The sequence below is a fragment of the Piliocolobus tephrosceles genome, chromosome 3 (assembly GCF_002776525.5).
Source record: "Piliocolobus tephrosceles isolate RC106 chromosome 3, ASM277652v3, whole genome shotgun sequence".
NCBI classification, from domain to species: Eukaryota; Metazoa; Chordata; class Mammalia; order Primates; family Cercopithecidae; genus Piliocolobus; species Piliocolobus tephrosceles.
This window is the reverse complement of record NC_045436.1, coordinates 100,804,735-100,815,795: the sequence shown is the minus strand read 5'-3', so window position 1 is coordinate 100,815,795 and position 11,061 is coordinate 100,804,735. Positions and strand designations below refer to the sequence as shown.

The following is an 11,061-nucleotide window of genomic DNA, read 5'->3' as shown; positions in this document are numbered from 1 at the left end:
CACAGTATCCATAGTGGCTGTCTGAGGTTGCAACCCTGCTCTGGGGGGACCTGGAACACAGGCCCCAGGTGAGGGGCTGAGATACAGCCTAAGAGCATTCTTAGCTCATTTCAGTCAGAGGTGCCTGATGTGCATGCAGTTCTGTTAGCTTTCATAAACATAACACCGTTACTCTAAAACAATGAATACTTGATTATCTATGGCTTTGCTAACCAAGAGAACCTGTATTCTGACACTTTTTAAGAAGGAGTTGGCCAGGCGTGGTGGCAAGTGCCTGTGGTCCTAGCTATAGGAGGCTAAGGCGGGAGGATCCCTTGAGCCTAGGGAGGTTGAAGCTGCAGTGAGTAGATTGTGCCACCACACGCCAACCTGGGCGACAGAGTGAGACCGTGTCTCGTGGATGCAGAGATAGATTAGGTAGGTAGGTAGGTAGGTAGGTAGGCAGGCATGTAGGTAGAGAAGTCGGTAGACGTTGCCACCCTGCTGAGTTCTCCCCCCTTGCTGTGCTGGAAGCCACTCTTCTAGACAAGGATGGCGAAGCAGCTCACAGCCCCTCTGCAGCTCTGAGTCAGGGTGAAGGGAGGGCTGGGCTCTTTGCATTTACACAAAGGGAAGTCTGGATCGGCCCCTCAGGCAGATTCCTGTACTACCCTGGGTGTGTCCTTAAGGGAGATTAAAGGAAAACCTTTGTTTGCTTAATTTTTCCATGTGAGTCTTCTGTAATTTCCTTGTCATCTTGACCTGCTCCCACCCTCCACATCTTTCCTCTCCTGATGAGGTCACAGAGAGGTGTATTTAAATAATCTGGGGAGGACATTATGCAGACAGACCTTGTCTAAGAGGGAGAACGTGTTGAAAGTCTTATGTGATGGGACTTAAATTTCCACTGAGAGTAATTGAGCAATTTGTCAGTGGGCTGTTTGGACTAGATCAGGTGTAAAATAGAGCTGTTAACCCATAGAAGATGTTGAACTGTTAAGTCACAGGTTTGTCATAAACTTGTCCATTGGTAAAATGCTTGCCTGTTTATTTCTCTGGATTTCCTAGGGACCCAAATACAATAGAGACGCTCCAATCTTGTGAGAAGGCTGTTGACTGGGCAAAGTCTGGGAAATTACACAGCAAGACATCGACGAAGCCAAACTTTCTGTCTTCTCAACCGTAGATGCTCCTGTCACTCCTTCAGACAAAGGTATTGTGAGTATAACAGTGAGAATCTCAGTCCACAGCCTCAGATGACATTGCTGTTTTCCGAATTCTCCTCATGCACAGGCAGGAGCACCAGCTTCTGGCGCCTCCGTCCTTGCCTGTGATACGATTTCCACGTCTGACACCCTAAACATTGGCCTTGGAAATACGCTTCCCGACATCCGGGCGAGAAGAGTGTATCCTGTCATTTCAGTTTTACCGACCTGAGGCCCAGTGGGGCCAACCCACGGCAGTGTCTGGGCTCATTAGGGTAGAAGGACGACGTGGGCATGGCCCTGGCCTGGCCACGTTACTCTGTAGAGCCACTTTTGCTCACAGCATTATCAGCCTCACATGGCCCTGACTGCATCCACGCTGCAGAAGCAGGCCTTGGTAGGAGTCAGCGTGGCTCCTGGGAGCTGGAAGTCAGGGTGTGATCTCTGGGCTGTTAGACACGTCCCTGTGGTTGAAACACGTACATGAAATAACAGTGAGATGCACCTGTCCCCTCCGGGACACGAGTGCACAGCACACGTGCGAGCTCCTGGGCGGCAGCCCCACCGTGCCTGTGGTTTGTCTTCTAGGAATGGACCACTTCTTGTACGGCCTCTTGGATGAGATGAAGCAGGCCCACAGGGAGCAGCTCTTCACCATCAGCCACGACAAGCTCCTGGCCGTGAGCGATAGGTGAGTGGGGAGCGGGGGAGACAGTGTCTGGGATTGGAGGCCTTAACGGCACTGACGCAGAAGCCAGTCCTGGCTGACCTCGCCTGCCTTCCTCTCAGGTACCTCGGCACTGGGAAGAGCACGCATGGCCTGGCCATACTCAGACCCGAGAACCCAAAAATCGCCAAGGACCCATCCTGGATCATCAGATGAGCAGCCCTGGTGCCCCTGACTGTGCAGGAGCCCCTGAGACAATAGGCCTCTAGAGCTGAATATGAAAAGTCAGAAATGATACTGCTTTTTCCAAGAATATTGTGTCATTCTTAAGGTGTAGCCACTGACTGGCAAGTCAATCTTCAGTGACCAGGAAGACGTTCATTGAAATAGTCATGCACGAAGTGCCAAAGATGCACCACATAGAATTTTCACTTTCTACTGACAGAAAGGCTTGTTTTACCTCATTACTTCTAGAATATTTATTTAAGAATCTAAAAATAAAGGGCAACTCTGACTTAACCTCTGCTTGAGTCATTATTTTGAGTAGCATTTAGGGCCTTTACTAAAAGAAGTAAAATGAAAAGGTACACAAAGGTGTCCCATGTCTGCCTGTGCTGATTCATGAAACTCGATCACACTGAGGCCCTGTGGGAGCATCCTCCTAACAGACGGAAGTTCAACGGGGTGGCTGGATGGAAGCAGTCCTGAGAAGCAGGTGGGCTGGGGTGAGTAAGCGCTCACTTCGTCTTTACAGAGCCAGAAAGGAAAGCCTCCACACCAGCTCTTCTTGGCCGTTGGACTCTGATTTCCCAAACAGCTTGTTTTTGGGGTCTCCTCTCCCCCAATACAGCTCTCCACCCCCGCTTCTGAGGCACAGTGTGGTCTCTTGCAGACTAGAGCTAAGAGGCAGAAACGCTGTCCCTACAAGAGGGGGGCCCGTGAGGGTGGCAGGGCTGTCACCCCAGCACCCATGTCTATTCTGGCAAGAGTCATCAGAGAATTCCAAATTAGGTCCCAGCGAGGACCGTGGCTTGGACTGGATGAGAAACTGGCTATCAGATTTTTCGAACCCCTACCTTGGTGGTTTTAACATGCAACTAGGATTGCAATCAAGAGGCTTAGTAGATAAGATTCATGTATTCTCTTTTACTTTCTAAGGAGAGCAGGAGCCTGGGGTCGAGGCCCAGGGTCCTGGCCTGCTGCTGTGGATAGAAACTGACACATGGCAATAAACACGGCATTCCCTTTGGCCTGTGTAAACAACTGGCTTTTTTCTCCTTTTATGAGTTGTGCATAGTTCAGTGATCCCTACCAAAAATATTTTTATAATCTTTGCCCACAAAAGTGCTGAGAAAACCATTAGTAGCCACCCATAGATTGAGGTTTTAATCTCCTACTTAAAAAACTAAAATGGAGGACTGTTGCAGTTGTAGGCAAACATTTAATACACACATCTGAAAGCATGAGACACAGTCCACAGACAGCATGCACTGGAGCTGGTGGGGCACATGGGCGGTGACAGGTCCTTGCTGGTTAGGTATTAATGTCAATAATACTTTCATAAAGTGCTGATAAATAACTTAAGTGTTACAAAAACAGATGGTCCACAGTGAGTCCAGGTTGCAGGCACACGCAGGCAGGACTGGGTCAGACGCTCCAGGGCTGCACGTGCTCTAGCTGGCCTGAGTCCGACACGTCGTAGCTGGCCTTGTACTTGGCCAAGATCTTCATGAGGGGCCGCAGCTTGAGCCACCACTGTTCTTTGGGAATCCTGTGCCTCTGGAGGGAAGGGGGGACAGCAGTGAGGCTGAGAGATGCCACGGCCAGCACAGTGAGTGGTCTTGCCAGAAACATGGGGTTTGTAGGGTCGGCTGAATCAACTAGATAAAGCCAATTTCAGGGTCAAATGAAACCATTGTTTTTATATTTCTAAAAATTCTTCCCAAACACCTAGTGGTGGTTTCTTATTGTTGTTCTTTTGAGACAGAGTCTCGCTCTGTCCCCAGGCTGGAGAGCACTGGTGCAATCTCAGCTCACTGGAACCTCTGCCTCCCAGGTTCAAGCGATTTCTCCTGCCTCAGCCTCCTGAGTAGCTGGGACTACAGGTGTACACCACCACGCCTGGCTAATTTTTGTATTTTTAGTAGAGACGGGGTTTCACCATGTGGGCCAGGCTGGTCTTGATTCTCTTGACCTTGTGATCCACCCACCTAGGCCTCCCAAAGTGCTGGGATTATAGGTGTGAGCCACCGTGCCTGGCCAAGACCTAGTATTTTTTAACTGAGCTTCAGAAAAGCTAGTTCAAAAGCAACAGCAATGGCCATTCCCCTGTCCTGTACTCACATTGGCTGGGTTTGCTAAGGCAATAAAACTCCGATTTACTCAAAATACGTTTGCTTCTTCAGCTCTGCCACAGGTTGAAAAATAACGTTTCTTTTGCTTATTCCCAGCACACAAATGGAATCATCAGTGGTCAATTTTTTTCCTATAAAAGATTTAAAAAAAGATTAACAATACCCTGTCACATGGGCAGGTGGGAGAGCAGAATCATGGGGCGAGATGAGAAGTGAGATTCCTGGCAACCATGCTGAACCTGGCCTGGAAGCCCCGGGGAGGCCAAGAACGGCCAAGAACAGCCAACAACCGCGCAGTGTGGCCAGCGCCCTGGCCTGGGCTTGTGCAGCTCTGCTCTTGTAGGATCGCCCTGATGGTTTCCTGGAAAGCAGCTTTTGTTTTTCCTCTCAGTGGAGAGAATTTTTCACTAAATAGTGGAATAGGGAAATTACCTTAAGAAATTGATGCTCATGAATACACACACTGAGGTGTAAGAAACATCCATAGCTAAATTAGCAAAAGAAAATTAATGTAGAGAGAATCAGTCAGTTCTTCAAAAAGACAAACCGATTGAAACTATTCACATCACTGTTTTTTGTAGACTGTCATTCTTCTAAGTCGGACATTGGTAGTGATAATTGTTTGCCCTAATAAAAGCATACATCTGGTATGACTGAAGAAAGCTGGGGGCGGGGGGCGAGAAAGATGCTGGCACAAACAGCCACTCAGGAATGAGTGGGGACCAGCCACGTTGGAACCATTAACAAGAGTATTATACAAAATGTCATGTTTTTTAAAACTTTTCAGTTTATCTAAAGATTTGTTAGAATATGTAACTTACAAAACTGATGTAAGGAAAAACATGCATAGTTCTACAAACATGAACAATTCATTCAGCAGCCAAATCTTCCCCAAAACTGGAAGTTCTGATGGATGGAGTCACAAGGAGGTTGTCCTAACAAACATCCAAAAAATAGAAGGCCCCACTTAAACTGTGAGGGAAACTGCGGGCTGATGCTCAGGATCTCCAGAGCAAAAAGCCCGCACAAAAGAACTTCAGGTTGAATCTAGCAGTGATAAAAGAGAACATGTCACCCACACCCAAGCTGACCTTATCCCAGAAATCCAAGGTTGGTTAAATAGCAATGCTCAGAGACCAGCAGGAGTTAGAACATCACACGCAGCTCAGTACTGAACTGAAGAAGGAACCAGCACCCTACTTCTCCCCGATAGGACAGCATTTTCACCAAGGCAGACTGCCTCCCTCCCCGGACCCCTTATTTCTGCACTGGGCCTCCTTGAGTTTTGCAGTAATCCACTCCACAGCTCTGGCAGAGATTTTGGTTCCAAAGTTTCTATCAAATGGAGAGGGTGCCCCACCCTGTTGGTGGTTAGAGTCATATGAAATATCAGTTATACAGTAACACTTTGCTGTTCAATAGAAATGATGATTTCTATTTCACAGAATTCACGTTTTTATTTCCAGGTCTTTATGGATAGCTGGAACAGAACAAAACAAAATCTGTGTTTCCTGTAGCCTGAACTCAGCCTGTTAAGCAAAAGTGTCAAGTGTTCCCGCTGCCCAGTAAGAGGAGGATTTTAATAAATGGAACGAGTCATCTAACAGTCTCCAATATTTTAAAATCTTCAATCAGGATTTCATAAACTCATCTGGGGTGGGGATGGGTCGCAGCTTTAAGAATCTGATAACCGTTGTGGATTCTTTAACAAAATCACACATACGCCTACTATTTCATCATCATTTCAGGGGATTCATCAGCTCTCTGGAATAAATTCACGGGCTCTGGTTTAAAAGTATAAAGAATAGGAGGTGGTGAGGAAGGAGTGTGTGTGAGTTAGGAATGCTGGACCGCTGTGTCCCAGGCTCAGCTCACAACACGCGTGTGCCTGCATGCAGCTCATTCCAGGTCATTCTGATTTGGGGGTGAGTGTCAAGTATATTACATGTCTGATAATCCATTTTAAATCTTAGGAAGCTCCAGTTTTTAACTTGATGAAGTGTTTAATTTGAATAACCATTTCCAAGTAATGGGGTTGTCACTGTTTTCGTGAAAGCTGACAGTTCCCTAAAAATCTCCATTACTCAAACCTCACCAACAAAAGAATCCTAAAGCTGGTGATGTCTGGCATGACTTAAAAGTTTAGATGTTTTGGCTGGGCACGGTGGGGATCACGCCTATAATCCCACCACTTTGGGAGGCTAAGGTGGGCAAATCACCTGAGGTCAGGAGTTTGAGACCAGCCGGGCCAACGTGGTGAAACTCCACCTCTATTGAAAATACAACAATTAGTTGGGCATGGTGGTGGGCACCTGTACTCCCATCTACTCAGAAGGCTGAGGCAGGAGAATCTCTTGAACCTGGAAGAGGTGGAGGTTGCAGTGAGCCAAGATTGCGCCACTGCACTCCAGTCTGGGCAACAGAGCAAGACTCTGTCTCAAAAAAAAAAAGTCTCCCAGCTAACTGGGTGTATGTGTATACTCCAGATTGTTTTGTTGTATAGTGACAACATATGCGACACATAATGCGACACAACAAACCAACACAGGATGTTGATTTCACCTAAGCCCAGTTGACAGGGAGTGATGAAATCTCATGCTGTCTTGCTCTGTCCCACCCAGAACGCAAATCATCCCTGTGCCCTAAAGTCTCCATGCTGTAGAGACTGCCCCTGAGTCACTCAGTGGCCGCCTTGGTTATCACATGGTTATCTGTACCCACCCCCCTCATGTATACAGGGAGCGGGTACTATCCTCAGTTTCAGGCACCCACTGGAGTCTTTGGACACATTCCCTGAGGCTAAGAGGGATGACTGTATTTCCTTTTTCCTTCCTAAACATCAGATGCTAATTAGCGAAATTATTGTGAGATATCTAAAAGAGTAAGACTATAAAGCAAAAATTTTAGTTGTCTAAATGCGGGCCAGTCTTTAGAGCAATGCACCACAACTCTCTTCTGCATCCGCTCAGTGTGTAGTAACTCCAGCAGCAAAGAAATTACCACTCATCCAGCCCAAAGTCACAGACCAGAATCTAAGAACCATGGTGTGACGGTGACCGTAAGATCAGCCCTGGTCTCTCACTCACCTGAGCACAAGGCCCCTCTGGATGGTGGTCTTCATTTTCTCTGTCAGGTGCTCCACACTGGACTGGAAAAGAGCATTTTGTTAATCAGACAATAAACTTCTGCCTAGCACCTACTGTGTGCCAGGCCCTGCAGGGCGGGAAGTGCCAACCACGCGTGGTGGCGGCGAGCCTGGCCAAGGAGGCTGCAAGCTCTCATGGCTCGGATCTCGGGGAGCCTCCCCTAGGTGGGGAGAGCACGTCTGCAGCGATGAATGCCGAGCGCAGGGCACGGTGAGCAGCCCTCACGGGGGCCACTCGAAACGCCTTCCGGAATCAACACAGTCCCTGTGAAGACGATAATTCTGTGACTGGCCTAGTGCTCATTCATGGCTCTATTGCTCCTTATTTATTTTCATGACGATGTTCTCTCGGCGCTCTCAGAGGAAAAGAGCGACCTGTGGCCTTTCTATGGAATCTCCTGTGACGACCTGATGAAGTGTCTGACCAAAGAATTTTGTAGACTCTCATTCACACACAAATTTCTTCAGGAACAGATTGTCTTAGAAAAGAGTAACATCCTATATCAGATCATCTTGGGAGGATTACAAGAGGGAGGTAATTTTCTAATGACTCATCCTAAGAAAATGGAGATTTTTTACATCTAATCAATCTGTCACTGGGCACGGTGGCAGAATTTCACAAAGTAGGAGGCTGGGTGCAGTCGCTCATGCCTGTAATCCCAGCTCTTTAGGAAGCCAAGGCGGGTAGATTGCCTGAGGTCAGGAGTTTGAGACCAGCCTGGCCAACATGGTGAAACACCATCTCTACTAAAAATACAAAAATTAGCAGGGCATGGTGGCAGGTGCTGTAGTCCCACCTACTTGGGAGGCTGAGGCAGGAGAATCACTTGAACCCAGGAGGCTGAAGTTGCAGTGAGCTGAGATTGTGCCACTGCACTCCAGCCTGGGTGACAGAGCGAGACTCCATCTCAACAAAAACAACAACAAATCATAATTTCTCTTCTTAAACTCTTGCCAGATTGAATGCTGGTGAGGCAGGATCTTTGGACAGATTTCTGAAATACAGTCATGAGTCACATAACAGGGGGATATGTTCTGAGAAATGCATTGCTAGGTGACTTGAGCCTTGTGCAAACATCCTACAGTTAACTCTCACAAACCCAGGAGGCAGGGCCTGCCGCACACCTGTTGTTCCTGGCTACAAACCTGAATGTCTGGGACTGTTGAATACTGCAGGCAATTGTGTATCTAAATATGTCTAGATGTAGAAAAGCACAGTAAAAAAAATATATATATGTATATAATATATATATTTAATATATATAATCTTTCTATAAAAGATAAATAACAGTGCACCTGTTTGGGGCAGCTCCAGTATCATCTTATGGGACCCACCGCTGACAGAAACATTGCGATGCAGTGAATGACTCCGCAAGTATTTAATTTCACACAGTGAAGAAATTCATGATTCTTATGTCACATAATTAGTGACAACACCAAGGCCCTTTGTACTTGATCTATTTGGCTCAGAAACAAGTAACATCCTAACCTTTTAAAAGACAATGGTGCCGGGCACGGTGGCTCACGCCTGTAATCCCAGCACTTTGGAAGGCCAACATGGGCAGATCACGAGATCAGGAGTTCGAGACCAGCCTGACCAACATGGTCAAACCCCATCTCTATTAAAAATACAAAAATTATCTGGGCATGGTGGCATGCACCTGTATTCCCAACTACTCAGGAATCTGAGGCAGGAAAATTTCTTGAACCTAGGAATCGGAGGTTGCAGTGAGCCGAGATCGTGCCACTGCACTCCAGCCTGCGTTGCAGAGCAATATATAATATTATATATTTATTTATATAACTAACTAAAGACAATTGTTCAAGTTGCATTTTATCTACCAAGGCCTGTCATCCTGCATGGAGCTTAGCAACTTTGAAGACTGCAGGGTCCGGGCCTGGATTCTGCTGTGCCATCGAAGCAGGGGCAGACCCCGGGGTTGGTGACACCCTTCCTTAAAAGAGCCACAGATGCCAAGAAACCACGGCCGTGTCTGTGTCAGTTTAGAGGCAGACGCAGCATCAGAGGCCTCAAGATTTAAAAGAAGCTGCAGCAAGCTTCAGAGCCAGTCACCACCCACGGGGTGGTGGGTGGTGACTATCAGCAGAGGCACTCAAATCGTTTGTGACAGAAGTGAGAAAACATTAACTACACAACAGACTACATCAAAAAAACAAGCTTGTGTTTCACACACGAGACTAGAAGGTGTCCTCAACCAGGCACGTCTGCCGTCACCTGACACTCGGGAGAGGCACCTGGGTGATGCGAAGGGCATCAAGCGCGGCATGTTCTGCAGCGCCTCCGTCTCCATGCCCCCTTGAAAAGCAAACCACCCTAGACACGATGTTTCACTCCGCAGCACCGAGAGGATCCAAAGGGGACGGTCCCCCAAGGCCAGCCCCCGGTCACATACCTGCAGATCCCTGATGTCGAAGGGCTCTTCAAAAATGTGTACAGCGTCGGCTCTGGCCGCGAGCCCCTCATGTTGGCCAGGTAGCCACAGTAGCCGCCCAAGTAGCGGACTGCTTGATGTGGTCACAGTCACTCCAGCCTAGGGCGCACCCACCATCCCAGAGCTACCCGATGAGTGAGTGCAGCAAGGCCCCCTACTGTGCCTGAGCATGCAGTCCCAGCATTGCAGAGGTGAAGGGTGTGCAGCAGCCGGGATGTGCCCTCGGAGTGGGTGTGAACATGCCCCCACCCCACCCCACCACGGCAGCCACCTGGAGGTGACCTCAATGACCTGTGGTGGGGGCCTGGCCGTCTGCCGCTCCCTTCTCCCAGGCCCCAAAGGAGGAAACTGAAAAAATGACCCCACAAGCCAGCTCACTCCACGCTGCTCTCTGACTGTCCCTGCTGAAGCAGCTTTCACCAGACACAGACACCGTTAGGTGTGAGCTGAGAAGTTAGGGGGCTGTCACCTGCCAGCTTAGTCCATGGGAACAGCTGTGATCTTCTATATTCTTCTGCTAAAGCTCCCTGTGATTTTAGAGCTGTGGCCATCTTCCATCCATCGGTGAATGTTACGTTTGTAGAAACTCTACTCAAAGGCAGACGGTGGTTCTTAGACCCAGGCACCTGGGGAAGTCTTTCGAATGCATAGGCATCAGGTGTCAGAGCGAAATGTCTGCCATCCGCCCTCCACGAGGAATCAAGCTCAGCGGTGAAAAAAAAAGCAGAGAAATGCATTGGCAGCCTTCCCACCCACACACCAGTCCGGGCTGCAGCTCCCTCTCCTGGGACTCTGCAAAGCCTCTGCCTGGGCCTTAGCTCCTACCCCGGGCACCCTGCAATCTGTTCACACAGACTGGAGACCCATCTATAAAAAACATTAATCTGATCCAGTCATTCAAAACCCTTTGCTCACTTCAAGTACATGTCAAGCCTTTCTCGGGAATCCCTGGCCCCACCTGCTTCTGACACCAGGACCCGCTCTAGCTCCAGCCACCCCAGGTCCTCCTGGGGCCTCTGGATATGCTGGATGCTGTGTGCATCACATTCAGGCACAGTAGTGGGTGGGAGAGCGGCCCCCAAAGGAATCTTGGTCCTAATGTCTGAAACCTGAGAATGTTCTCTCATGCGGTGATAAAGGTGAATCCTGAGGACTACCCAGGTGGGCCCTAAGTGCCACCACCTGCATCGGCAGATGAGGGGTGCAGAGGCTGAAGGCCCTGGAGCAGGATGCTGCACACCCATATGGGAGGAGGTGG

At 48.6% G+C, this 11,061-nt stretch overlaps 1 long non-coding RNA gene across 1 annotated transcript; it reads right to left on the bottom strand.

The window, feature by feature from the left end:
* Positions 1-3,487: 3,487 nt before the first annotated feature.
* LOC113224978 lies at positions 3,488-10,589 on the bottom strand. Its single transcript, XR_003309594.2, has 4 exons — positions 9,765-10,589; positions 7,292-7,353; positions 4,195-4,336; positions 3,488-3,628 (listed from the first exon to the last, which is right to left on the bottom strand). It is a non-coding gene; the product is annotated as an uncharacterized LOC113224978 (long non-coding RNA).
* Between the last annotated feature and the right edge of the window lie 472 nt (positions 10,590-11,061).